Genomic DNA, 16,266 nt, shown 5'->3' with positions numbered 1-16,266 from the left:
CAGTGGCTTTAAGAGCTTTTCTGTTTTCCTGCTGTGGTGACAAGTGCCTCATTCAATTGTTTCAAAATGGATGTTTTTAAGTGGCTTTTCTATTTTTTGAGTGTCTTCTTCAGTTACAAACTTTACTGAAGCTAAAACTTTGATTTGTAAGATCATTTCTATTCACTAAGATTTACTGCAGGATTCTATTTTCTTGAAAAATAGTGATTTTCCAAAAAGTAATTACTTCAATGACACTGTTCTGGAACAAACTGAAAAAACAACATCTAATAACTTTCTTGCATTAAATGTACTAGGCCTTATAAATGTTACCAAAAATCTTATTTTGGGGACGAAATGTGGACTAGTCTCTATGTAGACGACTTTTTCCTCTGTAATAAAAAGAATGACCTCTCTATCTCTAACCCAGGGCTATACTGGTAAAGAATTACTGTCATTAATTTGAAAAAAAAAATGCTGCCATTTCAGGCTTAATCTCAGATCACCAGAAACAATAAAGCAGAAAAAAGACACTTGCAATGAGATTTTTTTGTTCTCTGGATTTTTAATGTTCATACAATATGTTGCAAACTGGAATGTATTTTATTTTCAAGAACATACATTTTAAATATTCATAGATAGTGAATGTTTCCTTCGAGGAAAAAAAAAAAGTCTCCTGATCATTTAGTACACTATTATTTAAGTCATTTGAATTCATTGGTAGTCTAGTGCTAAATGAAAATGTCTGCAATGGCTTTCTCCAATTTATCTAAACACTTCTAATATAAATAATCAATTAGAACAGGTTGATGAGATCTGAGCAATGGCAGATTATAAATCTGAAAGGAAAATTCTATTTCTGTGATCATTAGTCCCAGCATTGGAGAAACGCGATCACAACTTTGCTGGTTAGTCACAAATGCAGTCATGAGGATGCTTAAATAGACACATTTTCTTCAATACAAACATATTTTGTTCTTGTTACTTAGTTTTCATATTTCCCTTTCTTAACTTTATTGCATGAAATAGATGCATAATGTATCAAGAATTTACTTCTTTTTTTCTGACTCATCATCTTAATCTTTAACTTACATTGTGTTCATCACTTTCTAATACTAAAAGGAACTGGCGAATCCTTGATATCGCAGTAGAAGAATCAACAATTAACCCAGTTAACAGTGAATAAGGCTGATTTTCCTCTTAAAAAGAAAAAAAATCTTGCACAGCTTTGAATATTTTGTATATGAGTAGTCAGATGTGAGGACAACAACGTGTCAATCAGCAGAAATATACTTTTAACACACACACACACACACACAAAAATCAGTGCACTTTTTATATTGGTTTTAATTTCTCCAGGATGATACTAATGTCTTCCTTTTTGTTTTGTTTATATTGGTTAGATTGGGTTTCCTGCATTTAATTTTGGTTAAATACATTTGTATTCATTTTAAAATAAGTTTACTCTTCCATCATAGTGTGGTTTCAGAACTTATTTCTGCACATGGTTTTAATTTAGACGTTCTTTGAGGGACTCCATTGGTGCTGTGTAGTTAACCAACAGTTTAAGCTACAGTAGTGATCTCCTTTTAATATATCTTAAAAATGTGATTTAAATGTATGTCTGCTGCTAGAGAAGGGTAGATAACTTACATAGAGAACAGGAAGATGTAGGGATTTTGTCACTAGGAAAAGTTTCCTAGCTACACATGAATTGGTACAAGTATTATTCTGCAACTTTTGATATTTTCATCATTATTATTTTGTATCTTTTATTAATATCATTATATAACAGCACCCCAGGAAGACTTCACACTTAAACATCCATAATTAGCGTTTATGTCAAAGGAAACTAAAAATTACAGGCAGCATAAATTACTTTAAGCTCAACTGGCCTTATTATTCTTTAAGCTTGCCCTAATATTAAACATGCTCATTACAATCTAAATTATTTTAATATGACATAAAGGTTTAATTAATATAATTAAAAATAGAATAGTATTCAAAGAGTGTTTATTCGATAGAACTTTTTCCCATAGAAATGAGAACTAAAATATTAAATTTATTCATGCTTTTTTGGCAAATAAATGTCCTTCTGCTGCGCATATTTAATGATCCCATATCTCTTTTTTTTGTAAGAATTTCGTGAAAAATCAATAGGTGACTAAATGCATGATTATTTGTTTACTTTTCACATGGAGTTTTAGTTGGGTTCATTATGAGGAAGAAGAAAAATAAAACCAAACGCAAACAAAAAAGTAGAGTAAATCTGTTTGTGCACCAGGAAGAGCCACAGATGGCTTCTTTGTATTGATCTTCAGAAATAATGATTTTTAAGCACTGAAGAAGTACATATGGGAATTTTGTGCGAAGGCTAAGGGAAAAAAAACTACACAACAAAACAGAACATGGAAAAAATAGGAGGCTAAAGAGCTGCTTCAAGACTGCCAGCAGTTAGCATAGCTTTCATCTTACGCAAGCACTGTAGGCTTGTGTTTGCAAAACCTCATGATTTATTTAGAATTTTAATTAAAAGAGAGAAGTTATTGGAACAGCATCCTAGCAGTACCTAGCATCTGCCGACCGTAGCTAATGATTTTTACAACCTCATCTGCAAACACTCCATTAAAGAAGCTAACCATGACGTGCAGCACAACTGAAGTAAATGAATGAGGGAAAACAAACCTTGCCTGCAGCTCCCAGTAATAGAAGAGGCAGAAAAAAGGTGGAAGAAAACACCCTGTGCGCTTTGTGTAAAGGGTAGTAGCTTCAGGATTCATTCTCAAGTCTTCTGCAGGAAGGATCATTACATACTCATGAACATGTACAGCATTTGAGCTTCTGGATATTCCCTTGAGCTGATTTTTTTTTCAGAAATTACATTATTTTTGCAGTTGTTACCTATAGAAAAATTCAAACAATAAACAGACAGTTTTAAAAAGCATGACATTACAGCATTTTCCTTTACTTGTACTTGCTATTTGGTCTCTCTGTAGCTCTCTAAAAACAAACACTTTACAGTTGGTTGGAATTTCACTGGGCACAGTAAAGCAAAAAATAAAGGATCTACAGAGGCAGATTATAGCCAGGAGTGCTTATTGATGGGGATTACAAATGAACAATGTGGCTACAATTTCCTTACTCAATGGCTGCAGCTTTTCTTCCTCGATTAAGTACTTTATCTTTGCCTTGGTTTCAAGTAAGCTAAATATTGCAGCAAACTGGATCCAGTCAAGATTCTCTTCAGAGATGCTCCATTGGGATTTAGCTTAACTACCAGCAATACTAGCATTTGCCTTGGGGAAAAAAGAAAAAGAGGAGTAACTACTACAGCATTGCCTGAGCTATTTCAGATTCATTGTGCTCCGCTTATATAGTTGTCGGATACTGGAAAGAGCTACTCAGTGCTGCAACAGTTTGCTTCTCAGCTCAGGATGCTTTGCTGCATTATTTTTTCCAACACCGAAGTACCATAGACATATAGTGAGTATCTGCTGAAGAAGTCCCAAATCTTAGATCCAGATCTTCTCCAGCTTAATCCAAGCAGGTGATCATTCAAGAATGCAAAAATAATGGTAAGTGTCTGCAACAGCAGCTAAGTACCTCCTGATAGCCAAGTTTGTGGAAAACAGAAAAAAAAAAAAGTCAGGTAATGTGTACTTCACTACTTTAAGAAGGCTTGAAAAAATTGACTTGAATAGGAGAGAGCCTCATTTGAGAAAAATAGCTTCATTTGGCACAGAATCTTTTAATGGGCAGGTACTTGTGAGAACTGAATCGTTATAAAGCTTGACATGTATTTTTGATGTGTTATCACAAGTTAAAAAATATCCCCCTGCTGCTGCCTAAAGGCACTCTATAGCTGAGTGGATTTAATGAATGTATTAAATTTGTGGGTTATAAGAGACTGTGTAAAGAGCAGTGATACAAAGAAAAGAAACATGCCGAGTTTTTCTTCCCCTGTTCCTTTCCAGCAGTAGGAAAATTTCTGATCACTGAAAATGACTCTACAGAAAACAAAGTTCTCCTTGGGGAACTGGCAGATCTTTTCCTGGCAGGTCTAGGTTTTATTTCAGTCCCAAGAACATTGTAGCAGTGTTTTTTTTTTTTTATTGTTCTGGAAGAAAATATACCTGTGTAATAAGTATTCTTGCATTTAATACAGTCCTTTCACACCAGAAGTCTTTGTTAGTTAACATGCACTGGGTTTTGCTCTATTGTCAGGTTGGCAGGCTTCAACTGCTTTTTGTAATACTTCAAGAACATATAAGTCCTTTTACAGCTCAAGTGAAAATCCTTAAGCTTTCTTTTGACTGCCAATCATTCTGTATGCATTAAACTTCTCCTAAATACTATAATTAAGTGTATTTTTTTTTTGTCCCACATCTTCTCAGTATGTTACCTTTAAATCACATAGATATCATGGAATTGATTTGCTGAGAACTAGGGGGATTTCAGAATGTCCTCTATGGGACTACATCATAAAATGCTGTGTACAGAAGCATTCAGAAAATTCAGCTGAACTTTTATGAGATCTTAAAAGACTTAAAATAGTAAGTATTGATTTATAGAAAAGCTGCTGGACTTATGCTGCTTCATGCAACACTGCTGACAACTTTCAGATAGAAAATAGAAAAAGTCATTTGGATACAGTTCAGAAAAAAAAAAAAAAGCAGCTATGTCTACTCTTATTGCCCATCCTGCAATTTGTTAATGCTTCAGTTGGGTACTGACCTCGGCCACATTCAGACAAAGTAGCTTTATATGCCACTGAAGTGGAAGAAGCCATCTGAAGTTCAAGTCATCTACACTCTCAAGCCAAAAATTTCAGACCCAGGTGTTTAAAATTAGTCATTTTACTCCGTAATTAGAAGCTGAAGATATTTAATATGAATTTTAAGTATCTGCAGCTTACACAAAATTGAATGGAGATTTCAGATACTCTCAATTATTCCCAGCTGTAGTTGCAGTAGCTCTGAAAAAAGGTGGTCTACTTATGCAATTGTCAAATATGTATTTCAATATTTAATTTGAGACACCTAAATGTAGTTTGGCTCATTGGTTCCTTTTTTTTTTTCACTAAATAAAGCATATCAGAAAGTGTATTGCAATCAAATCTTGCTTTCTTACCTGGCTGAAATCTACGCAGCCTAGTCACTTAGTTCAACTGTTCAGGGTGGTCAGAAATACTCATGCTAATCTTGTTAAAACTGTACAGATAGAGAAAACATGCCTGATCATCTTTTTATTTCATTATCTTTGTATGATTCGTTTTCCAGGTGTAGACTGATGGGTGAGAAACAATTTTTCATATTCTTAGATAAACTGAAGGGTCAAAGAATCTGTCTCTTTATTGTGAGACAGTAGAAATCCATGCTTAAAGTTTTTTTTAACCAAAGTATTGAATCACTTCTTAAATTTAAAAGTAGATTTCAGTACTTATACTATTTGGTGACGCAGATGGGACATTGTGCCTGAGGCCTCACAGATCAGCAGAACAGAAGGCTCTCCAAAGTGAACCAAGTAATTCTTGAGGAGATCCCTCGATAACCTGGTTGAAGTGGAATTAGTGCAAGACCCCTGAGAGAGTGATAAAGCACTCTTATATTAAGTTATGCCTCCTGTAAATTGCGACAGAAGGTTGGATCAGCATATAGGAATTGCCAGGTCACAACCTGAACAAGTGACTGAGTACTAGGTGAGGAGGTGTGGCTAACACAGGGCACACAGATGCAAGCAATCCACCTAGATGACCAGAATAGGTGGACCCATGGTTCACCCTCCTCACTCTCATTTAAGGGTTAGCAGCCAAGGGAGGAGGTTCTCCAGTCAGAGTTTTGCCTCTTTTGGAGTTTCCACCAACCTTTGTTAAAGGGTAAGCTATTTAGCCCTCTATTGTCTTCTGAATTATATCATGAAGAATATCCCTTTGAGTATACTTGTATCTTGGCAGATGGCAGGATCGTTGCCTTCCCTCGCTCCATAATCATGTAAGGAGAGCAAGGGTAATGGGATCCTTAAATAAATACAATTGTTACAGTGCAAATTATTCTTCAAAAGTCTCTGTTGCCTTATATGGGAAGATAGAGTGTATTGTCTTTCAGAACGTGATAGTTTACAAGCTATGTTCTGAAAGAATAACTTTTTAAAGTTCTGTGGAGGACCAGTGAGGCCTTTCTCAGGTAGATAATGAACACAATTATGATTATACTTGAGGCATTGATAAAGCAATCTATTAAATGCAATCTATTAAAACTGGGTTTTGATAGACAGCTGATTGAACAACAGAGGGCAATTGAACTTTCACCCAAAGCTATGAATGTGAGTGAATGGTCTTACATTAACAGTGTAATTAACAATTACATTAACAATGAACAGCTCCGAACCCCTTGAGCACATTTATGTAGCTACTGGCTGTAGGATGTGATCTCACCTTGAGTAGGGATGTCTCTTGAAGCTCTGCCTATTGCAGAGTTCACTTACATCTTGATGTAAAGATGCCTTGCTGATACTCTGGGTCAGTGACTAATAGTTTAAGCTTTGTTAGTTTTGCTACAATTGCATCCTAAGTGTACTGCAATGTATTATTCTAGATGTAAATCACTGACCATCTCTGGGACTAGAACTGGATTCAGGCCCATCTGTGTCTCTTACGTCTATGATTCAACAAAGTTAGAAAACAAGGGGGTCCCAATGATTCTGTGGGAAGGTGTCTTGGTTGAGTGTGTTTAACCCTGTCCTCTATGTTGTTATGAAATGTACCTTGCTATTTCAAGTCTTGTCAATTAATTGTTTTATTTACAATTAAATTTTGTTAAATCACTATAATATATCTCTAAATATATTCATGTCTCTTTCTTATGAGTGAACTGTAGTTTCCATCTGTGACACAAGGTCACACTTGAAGTTCCACACTTGAAGTTCTTACCTTTCTGCAGCCATGTCTACTTTAGAGAGGTATATTAAGTATTCCAAGCAATTCAGAATGGAATTAGTTATTTCCAAGGTTTGATCTGTGGCCAAGTGCACATCTTATACAGATGAGAATGAGTTTGTAAAACATTTTCCAGTGAGGCCTAGAAATACTTCAATAGTAAGCTCAGTTACAAGATGGCTTGATTCCACTGTTGTGGTTGGAAGTGGAAACTTGTGAAGGGCAGGTAGTTAATATTATGTTGGTCATTGTGGTAAATATAACCATTAGAAATGAACTGTTCTGGTATTCGCATTTGAAAACATGAAGAGATCTTAATCACTGCTTTCCTTGCAGCATTCCAATTGAATGCACTGCTGGTGTTTACCCCCTACAACCTCCCTGGAAAGAACTTTCTGCAAATGACAATGTGGAGCAGGGTGTCTGGGGACTAAGAGGTTACAAGAAGGAAAGAAATTTAAAAAGAATCCCAAAGCACTCTTTGTTTTTCTTCCTTTTTCCCTGAAGAAATGTACTAAAATTTCCAGGAGATGGGATAAGTGTACAGCTCAGATTCTAAGTTCCAGTGTGTCTTGTTTGCTGGAAAAGAGATTAGGCATGTATCAGGCATGCTTAGGTACAGAATAGGTACTAAATATCTGTTTGGACAGAGACATACAAAGATGCTCAAACTTTATATCTTCCTCCTGCTATTTTGGTCTGTGAATATATTATCTTGCCTCTTGCTATAGGTGACACTTAATGGAGTAAAATGTCAGTGCTAGTGTGCAAAATACATTTTCTCCAATCTGCAGCTATTCAATTTGGTAACATATGTGTTAAATAATCTCTGTAAATGCCTGAAAATACAGCTTAACACATGCCCACTCATATGCTTGAATATAAATGATTACAAAGATTCCATATTACTACAGGCAATTAACTTATACTTATTTAAGATTTACTTTTTCATGACCAGCAGGGATACACCACTCCTGGGCTGTGACCAGATGTTTAAACATGAAGACTGTAATTTTAGTTTTTATAGGGAGTATATGCCTCAGTGGTAATGGATTTGACTCTTTCCAGCAAACATCTCAAATCCTGTAGTTTGGTGCCCAGCTTAAGGAAAAAGAAATATTCTGCAAATGAGTAAAAACCAGTCTGCAGCTCGTATCAGTGGATCCTCTGGAGCCAGCTGCATAACTAATGGAATCAGCTGCTGGCCTTTTCACCCACAGGGAGCACGTTCTCTCATAATAAAATTACTACAATTCCACAGTCTGACGTAGTTTAGGAAAAAGTGAATGTTGGACTCACTGAAGCACAAGCCTTTCAAGCAGCATGTTTGGTTAAGAATGAATGAGCCTAGCTTTAGAGCTGGTAATGGAGAGGCAAGATGCCTAGAATCTATTTGCAGCTCTGTCTTTGATTCCCAGCAGGAGCACAGATGCATTCAAGTGCTTGAAATTCACTTTTTTTTTTGTTAGTATCCATTGACAGCAAGCTCTATTTAATAAACATTTGTTTCTACAATAGCCCTATCCCTAGTTCTATGTGTTTGGGAGTCTAAGGCACTTACAGTCTTGGGAATCACATCTTTATCTCTCCCTGGCAAAAGTTAATGCTTTTAACGAATGGCATATGATCTCAAATACTTGGAATAAATCTATTAGCTAGATAAAGCAAGATTGTCTTTTTTTTTTTAAACCCATACAGAATTTCATCCTTGGAATTTTTCATAGCGGAGCGGAGTGAGATTGTACTAGTGTCAAGCTACTGGGCCTCCAATACTGTTTGGGAAGATTTCATGAGGTAAAGAGGCAATCCCTGCACTGTGATTACTGTATGATCGCTGCAGTTGACAAGCTCTGTATTCCTCTGCAGACTTGTACTGCTTTATGTTAAGACGGTATGAAAAAACACAGTTCCCAGTCCTTTTCTTTCATTTTGTAGACAAAATATAATACACAGCAAATCATGATTGATTGAATTAATGTTTCATCAGGGTCAAACTGCAGGTTAAAGGAGCAGGTAACAGATGCTCCAAGGCCTGAGAGTGGAGCATTGATACTTTCTGCAAGAGATAAAGAAGCAGAAGAGAGCTGAGGAGTCAGCTATTCTAAGAAAGACTTGAGCTGTCAGAAACCAAATGTCATGTGTTTTTGTTGTGCTCTGCATGGCATAGGCTACCTTGCTAAACAGGTACTGAGCTCTTGCAGTTCAGCTATCCTAATCTAAAGGCATAGATGTGGAAGCATAATTTTCTAAATGAGAGCAGCATATAATCTGAAACCTATTTTCCTCTAACTCTTTAAAGAGCACTCTATCTTAAGCAGGAGTTTCCTCTTTCCCAACCCAGTGTTAACAGAAAGAAAAGTACCATCTTAGCCACTCTGTAATCATTTATCCTCTGTTTCATCCAGAGCTATTCTCCAGCAGCCCAAGTCCTTATCTAGGAATGGATGAAGCTGTTGTGTTCCTCTTTTCCATCTGTATTATTTTGAGGAGAATGTGTACTAATTGGTGGCAGTAGAGGGAGTCCATGCTTGCAGTGCACTCATTATCAGATGCTTGGGTACTGGTTCTGGGATGAGAGGTTTAAGATATGAAATAACTGCAGTGGGACTGGTTCTCCCTCTTTGTCTCTCTTTTGAAGTAAAACAACATCAGATTAACTGCTGTAAAAGAAATAGCTAGGTAGGAAATAAAATGAGGTGGCTAGATAAATAATACTGTATCATTGAAGGGGCAATATCTTATGTTTATAGCACTTTTTCATAAAAGTGTAAAATTTTTATAAGTATGGAAAAAAAAAAAAAGACTTCCAGTGTCTTACCATAAATAACTTCCTTTAAAATGAACACTAGGAATGGAAAGTGTTTCAAGTCTGTGCTCAGCAGGGCACATCATTTGCAGCACACACAGCTAAGCTAAGCCTCTCAGAGCCGTGCCACGGAGCTAAAGCTGCCACTTCCTGATTGCTATTTAGTTAGCTAGCCAGGGACAGTCAATCTTGCTCTTCCTGCCAGGCTGAATAGCTATTTGGGTGTTACTCCTTTCTCCTGACCTGTGGATCAGCTTCTCTGCCGCCTGGGGGCAGCCCCAGCTACCAACTCTCGAGTTATGCATAGGCCGAGATGCAGGCTCTCTTCACAGGATCTCTGATGCTGACCTGGCCTTTCTGCTGTCGTAATCCTTCTGCCTGTACCTAAACGTAACTATGTTGGTATAATCTATCCTTGCAGCCAGCAGAGAAGACCACGATTAATGTTCAGATGGCTATTATACCTTGAAGATCTACCTTTCAGGGACAGAGTCCTCTTTTTGAAGTGTTTCTGACTGAGGAGGTTGTGCATGTTGATATATGTGGGGTGTGATTTTTAAGGGGAAATTTTCTTCCTTTATTCTCTCCCCAAGGAAAATAAACATTCCTAAAGTCTAAGGTGGCTCCAGATGTTTTCATGCCAGTATCCAGAAGGAAGTTGCATTTAAAGAAACAGAAAACAAACGAAACCTGGGATAATTCAGAGTGAGAAAACAAAGCAAATGCATCCATAGAACAGGTCATGCTCCACTCTACTTTTTATCCTGCCAGCTGAGGGATAGCACTTTATGTTGACTTTCATCTCCTTGGGATTGCAGCTACCTCTGTGTGGTCAGCTGGGGATTTGGGCTTTGAAAGAAAAGTTTGCAGTGCTGTGCTGCGTGCACAAAAATGTCTACTTCTGACCTAAAATCTATCAAAGGAGGAAAGCAATAATAGAAGTGAAAGAACTGTTGGAGAGGCTCTGCTCAGTAATGAGATGCTCTCTGCAGTGATGCTGGATGCAATTTCCAAATCCAATTAGAACAGCTGAGAGGGGAAAACTAGTTCCTTCTTAAAACTTTTTTTAACCTTCTTGATAGCATTAATGCACCTACAGATCACAAATGTAAGCTTTTACTGTGATGTTCTTAGGCATGCATGTATATGCACACACTTGACAACGAGTAAAACAAGAGACCTGATACTTTCAGATACAAATTTTTATGTGTATGTCTTTATCATCTTCTCCCAGGGAGAATAAGGCTTACTTTTTTCACAGCACCTACATGATCTTGAATAAAATTCATTAAACAGTAGTAATGTAACACTGCTAGTTTTAAAATTTATTACTTATGTATTTATTTGTTTTCCTCTAGAACAAGGTGTAACAAACACACATAAGCATTAGATTAAGTTGAAAGTAATTTTGCAGCTGTATGTTCATTTCAGATGAAGAATGATATTTGATTTGTGACACTGAATCCCGTTGAATTTTTTTTTAATGGGGATGTGTTATTATTCTAGAAAAAGTTGTTTGCTGCTGAGCCAAAGACCAGGGAAAACAATTGAATGCAAGGAATTCATCTATTCATCTGAGTTAAAATAAATATTTTATTTATGTGATGCAGAAGAACCAACTGAAATTTAAATAAATTAAATGTCTCTCTTTAATGCATAACAAGGGGTTGAGATCCTTAGCAGTAAGTGCTGTCCCACTTGAAAATTTTGAAGGGCTTATATACAGAAGCCATTTTCATAAGTCATGCTTATGAAAATCTAGACCATCAGAGGTGACCCGCTGTCAATGGTGCCAGTGCTGCAAGGCTCTGCTTCACTGTGCTCACATCCAGTGTTTAGTCTCCATGAATATTCAGCAAGAATTGATGAATGTCAATAGGTGCAATTTTTTTCCCCACATAAGGGAATTAAATCACAAACCTTTGCTTTATCCGCACTTCTACATACGATGCCATTTTGTCGAACTGCTCCTCTGCTGCCGTCTGTCACATGGCAACAAAATGAAACAGAATATTGATGGAAAGATTCAACCTCTACTGCCATACCATCAACATTTGCCTCTGATATTGTAAATCAATGCAATAAAATAGGAAGCATTACTTTTGGAGCGACCCTGTATACTTAAAATAGAAATATCTCAAAGTGCTTCTGAACATGCTGATATTAGGATGTTGACATAGTCAGACTCAGGTCACATCCAGGATGGCTTTACTCTTCCGAGAGAAAACCAAAATTAACTAAATAAACTTACCCATAAGAAGGAACATTGCTGAAAGTGAAAGTAACAGAGTGAGTAGAAGGAGGCAGTGAGGATGAATGAACGTGCAAAATGTGAAGACTGTTGTTTCAAGAGCTAAAGTAGAGGCATCCAAACAGAACAGAGGATTAAACAGAAAGTGTCAGCACGCTGGAGTTCGCCTCAATTGCATGCAGAGATTACCCTGATCATAAATGCAAGTTTTTATGAAAACCTTTACATGTATGATTTTTCCAGATCTTGAACAGCGCTCTATTGTCAGCCCATGATAGAAGCAGTGTGAAAATGAAATCTAGTTGTAAACTTTCATAAACTAAAATGAAATTAATCTTTAAATTTTTACATTGTAGGTTGGTGCCATTGTAAGTTTAGAATTGAATGGCTGCAACTTCACACTGTGGAAAGTGTGAAACCACTGGCAGTTCTGGTACTTGTATGAAGGTAAAAAAAGAGTTAGGTAAGCAATCTTCAGCGTTCTTTGTATGTCTTTGAAGTTACAAATTGATTTCATCTGTCATGTAAACGTCTGAGCTGCCGTGTAAAATTAAATAGCTGTAGCTTTGTGTAGTAGTTTCTCTTAATGAAATCATTAGTAATTAAACATTAAGCTTTGATCAGCTTTTGCTGTCTGGTGTACATAGCTTGTTTATCCTTTATCATTTCCAGTGACAACATTCACAAATACAATTACTGTTCATACTAATGTCCAGCCCTTTTAGCAGGCAATCCAGGTAAGGCTTAGTGTCCATTTTCATCATTTGACTAGATAGGTACCTGAGACTTGTAAATAAATACGTTATTCTGGATTTCTAGATTTTCTTCTCCTACAGCCTGATGTCTTAGATATTTAGAAACATGAGAGGTGTTACTCAGAAAAATTTTATGAAAATGTGAATAAGTTTCTGTTGGTTGCCTGCATGTTTCTGAATTTAATAATTAATTTTCCCTGCATTTGTAGATATCCTTTTATACAATTCTTTTTTTTTTTTCCCTAAAAATGCAGTGATAAATTTCATGACATTTAGAATCTGTTTTCTTCTCATGTCTTGCTTAAGCACTCAGGACTGACAGCTTCATTGAATGATCCCATTCATCAGTGGGTCTTGTCACATGTATTATTACCTGGTTTTGAGAATCTGTTACCAAAACGTGCCAGGCAGAAAAATTCTTCTTGCTTCATTAACGGATGATTCTCCAGAATGGAGATCATTTTGCCTATAAGATACTGTCTCATTTTTTGACCTCTATGCTAGACAGCTTGAGGTTCATCAGTATGGCACTGTTCCATGAGTCTAGACCAGGAGGTGAGAGTACAAGTTGTTGCTGCCACTTGGCAAGGGGTCAACTCCTAAGGGTCTGGTTCAGAAGCTGTACTCCCACACCAGTTGGACACTGTATCATATCTACCTCTGCCTAATGGGCTACAACAGCTAGAATTTCATGTTATGTGCAGCTGGGGGATTCTCAGAACTGATCCTGTTTGTCTCTGGCCACTGCGCTGTGTGGTCTGTCTTGTTCAGATGGGTTCAGAAGAATGTGGCCTGTTCTTCTGTACTCCAGATTGCCGGGGAAGTGAAATATGGGCAAAGTTTCCTGTCTGACCAATCCTTCATGTTCTACCTAATACACTTTGAATGCTTTGTTTGTTTTCAAATAAGACAGATGAAGAAACTCCTCAAAGACATTGAGATCCTAGATGTTTCTTGGAGCAGAAAACTGAAGTCATACAAGCGGAGACACTCTTTTATATTGTTACCAATGGAGGAGGCCTCTGATGACAGTGACAATTTTATGATAGCCATCTTAAAATCTGCGTATATGTAGAGCAAGATGATAAAGCTTGTTCTTGATCTCACTTCGTGTCAGGAAGAAGTTTTCTTCTTTTAACAGAGCTCCTCTCCTATTGTATATATATTTCTTTAAAGTAAGGATTCCTTCACCTTAGTAGAGTCACTTTAGGATCTTGACTTTTTAAGGAGAAAATTATACAGCACATTTTTCCACTCTTGTGGCATATACACAATATTGCAGGGCAGTGCCATGATAAAGCAAAACTGTCAACTCCTTTATTCTTTTAATGCGTTTAGCTAATTTAGCAGAGCTTACTTCAGCCAGATTTTGTTGGAAAATGGGCTAACATTATGCATTATTGTACACTGAAACAATCAAACCCATGAAAATTCTGTAATCACGTTATGTGAAGCATCCTGTTTGCCTGGGTAGCCAGAGGTAATGTATTAATTAAACCATTATCTGCATCCAAACTTTATTTTTAAACCATGCTGAGCAGCATGAAACCTACCAGCTAGTCTAAATAATGAACTATCAAGAAGGTCTGCTGGAACTCTCTTAGATAAGTGCTAATGTATGCGTCATGTTATGCCTCTGTCTTTCCATAGTGCTTACTTAATTTTTCTTTATCCTTCCTATTTTAAAATTCTACCTTGATAAACTATGTGCTTCTAGCCATTCAGAATAAGAATGAAGCTATTTTCTTTCCAAGTTTCTTTTTTTTCCTTTTCCCTGCAACTACTTACATGAGGTTTTATGTTTTCCTGTTATACCACTTAGAGAATATTTAAAAGTATTTTAATATTGGATGTGATTGTAGTAGATCAGATTAGCTAGAATTCCCACCCTGATTGTGACTTCTTCAGTTCTGTTTCTGATGCAGTGGTTGAAGAATTGATGTGAAGCAGTTGTGCTTCTCTGTAAAGCAGAAAGCTTGAAACTTACTCTTAGAAAAATTTTTGAAGATAGCATCGATATTCTTTAGTTCCACTGATTCCATTGGTAGGGTGGAAATAGCAGTGCCTTCTGAGTGAAAAAGCTACTGTATTAACTTCACTAATAGTTTGGAGCAGTAGACTGCATAAGCTGAAATATGTTGCTTAGCTCCAGAAGGTCTGAGACTTTGAACTGAATGCTCCAGTGAAATGAGAAGGAAGTACACTTCCAGAGTTTAGTGAATATCTGGCACCCTTGTTTTCAATCATGGCCACAATCAATATTTTATTTTCCCCATCTAGAAAAAGAAGAAAATTTTGAAGAAGTATTTTAAATCCTAACGGTATTCCTGATTCCAAGCACTTGATATTTGTGGGACTTAATTTTGTTTGATCTTATTTTGATAAAGCTTTGAGGAGAGTATCCAAAACAACATATTCTGAATGGATTAGCAATTTAGTTGAGCCTAACAATTTGGTCATCTTTTTTAATCTATGCATTTCATGGAAGAGTTGTGAAAACTTAAAGATACAAAAATTAGAGTCAGTGAGTGATGCACCAAAATGCTGCCTAGCATTGCATACTCTTTATAATGAGACCTGGTTACCCGCTACGCCTATTACAGAAATAGAGGATTTGTCATTTACATAAGATACATAAAGAAACATGAAATAGTTTATAAGTGCCTTCTGTTCACCTATTTTGATTTCCAACAAATTTTTGCTGTTTGCAAAGTGGTTTTAGTATTGATGAACCAACTCAGATCTCCAGGTTCTTCATGAACAAATTATTCCCTCATGTATCTATTTATTGGAAGAAACTTACAGCTTAACATTTACAATCGATAGATTAAATATAAGTGGGGAAAAAAAAGGTAAATAACAGAAATATAAAATTCTAATTGTATCTGGAGGAAGTATACGCACATGGATATAGTACAGGGCTGAATTAGAAAAGGCATGAGAGAAGGAGGTAAGGGAAAGCTGAATAAGCAAAACTGATGCATTCTTTAAAAGAGAAATCTCAAGGATTGTAAAAATTCTAATGTATTTTCAAAGTAGCACCCCTAAATGAAGTCATTATCTACAGATCATTGATCATCAAACAGTGGAAGCAAGAAGTAATAAATAAATTCTTGTTGCAGGGAAGATTCCTAAAGGATTAATTCCTAAAGGAATTAATCACAATTAGATTTATCCAGAGTCATTAAAATGCTGGGGGAAAGATTAATTCATGTAATTGATATTTAAATATTATTAATCTAAAACCCAATAAAAACCCAGTGTTCACTAGAACAATTACTTGATATTAAATAATAATTGATTACCAACACGTGGCAATGGAAAAACTATTATCATGGGTTTGGTATGTATTCCTTAATTTCCCATTAACTGCTATACATTAATGTCTTACTGAATGTAAATTCACTTGAGGTTTCAGGACTATCAATAATCTAATTTTACTATTTCAAATATGATTCTTTTAGATCTTTACCTGTTTCATTTCTCCCTTCTTCCTATACTTATGCTTTATATGCTTCCTAAGTTTATGCTTACAAGAATG

This window comes from Cyrtonyx montezumae, unplaced genomic scaffold, assembly GCF_038088225.1.
Source record: "Cyrtonyx montezumae isolate F1298 unplaced genomic scaffold, pur_monq_1.0 scaffold_0, whole genome shotgun sequence".
NCBI lineage: Eukaryota > Metazoa > Chordata > Aves > Galliformes > Odontophoridae > Cyrtonyx > Cyrtonyx montezumae.
This window is presented reverse-complemented; position numbering follows the sequence as displayed.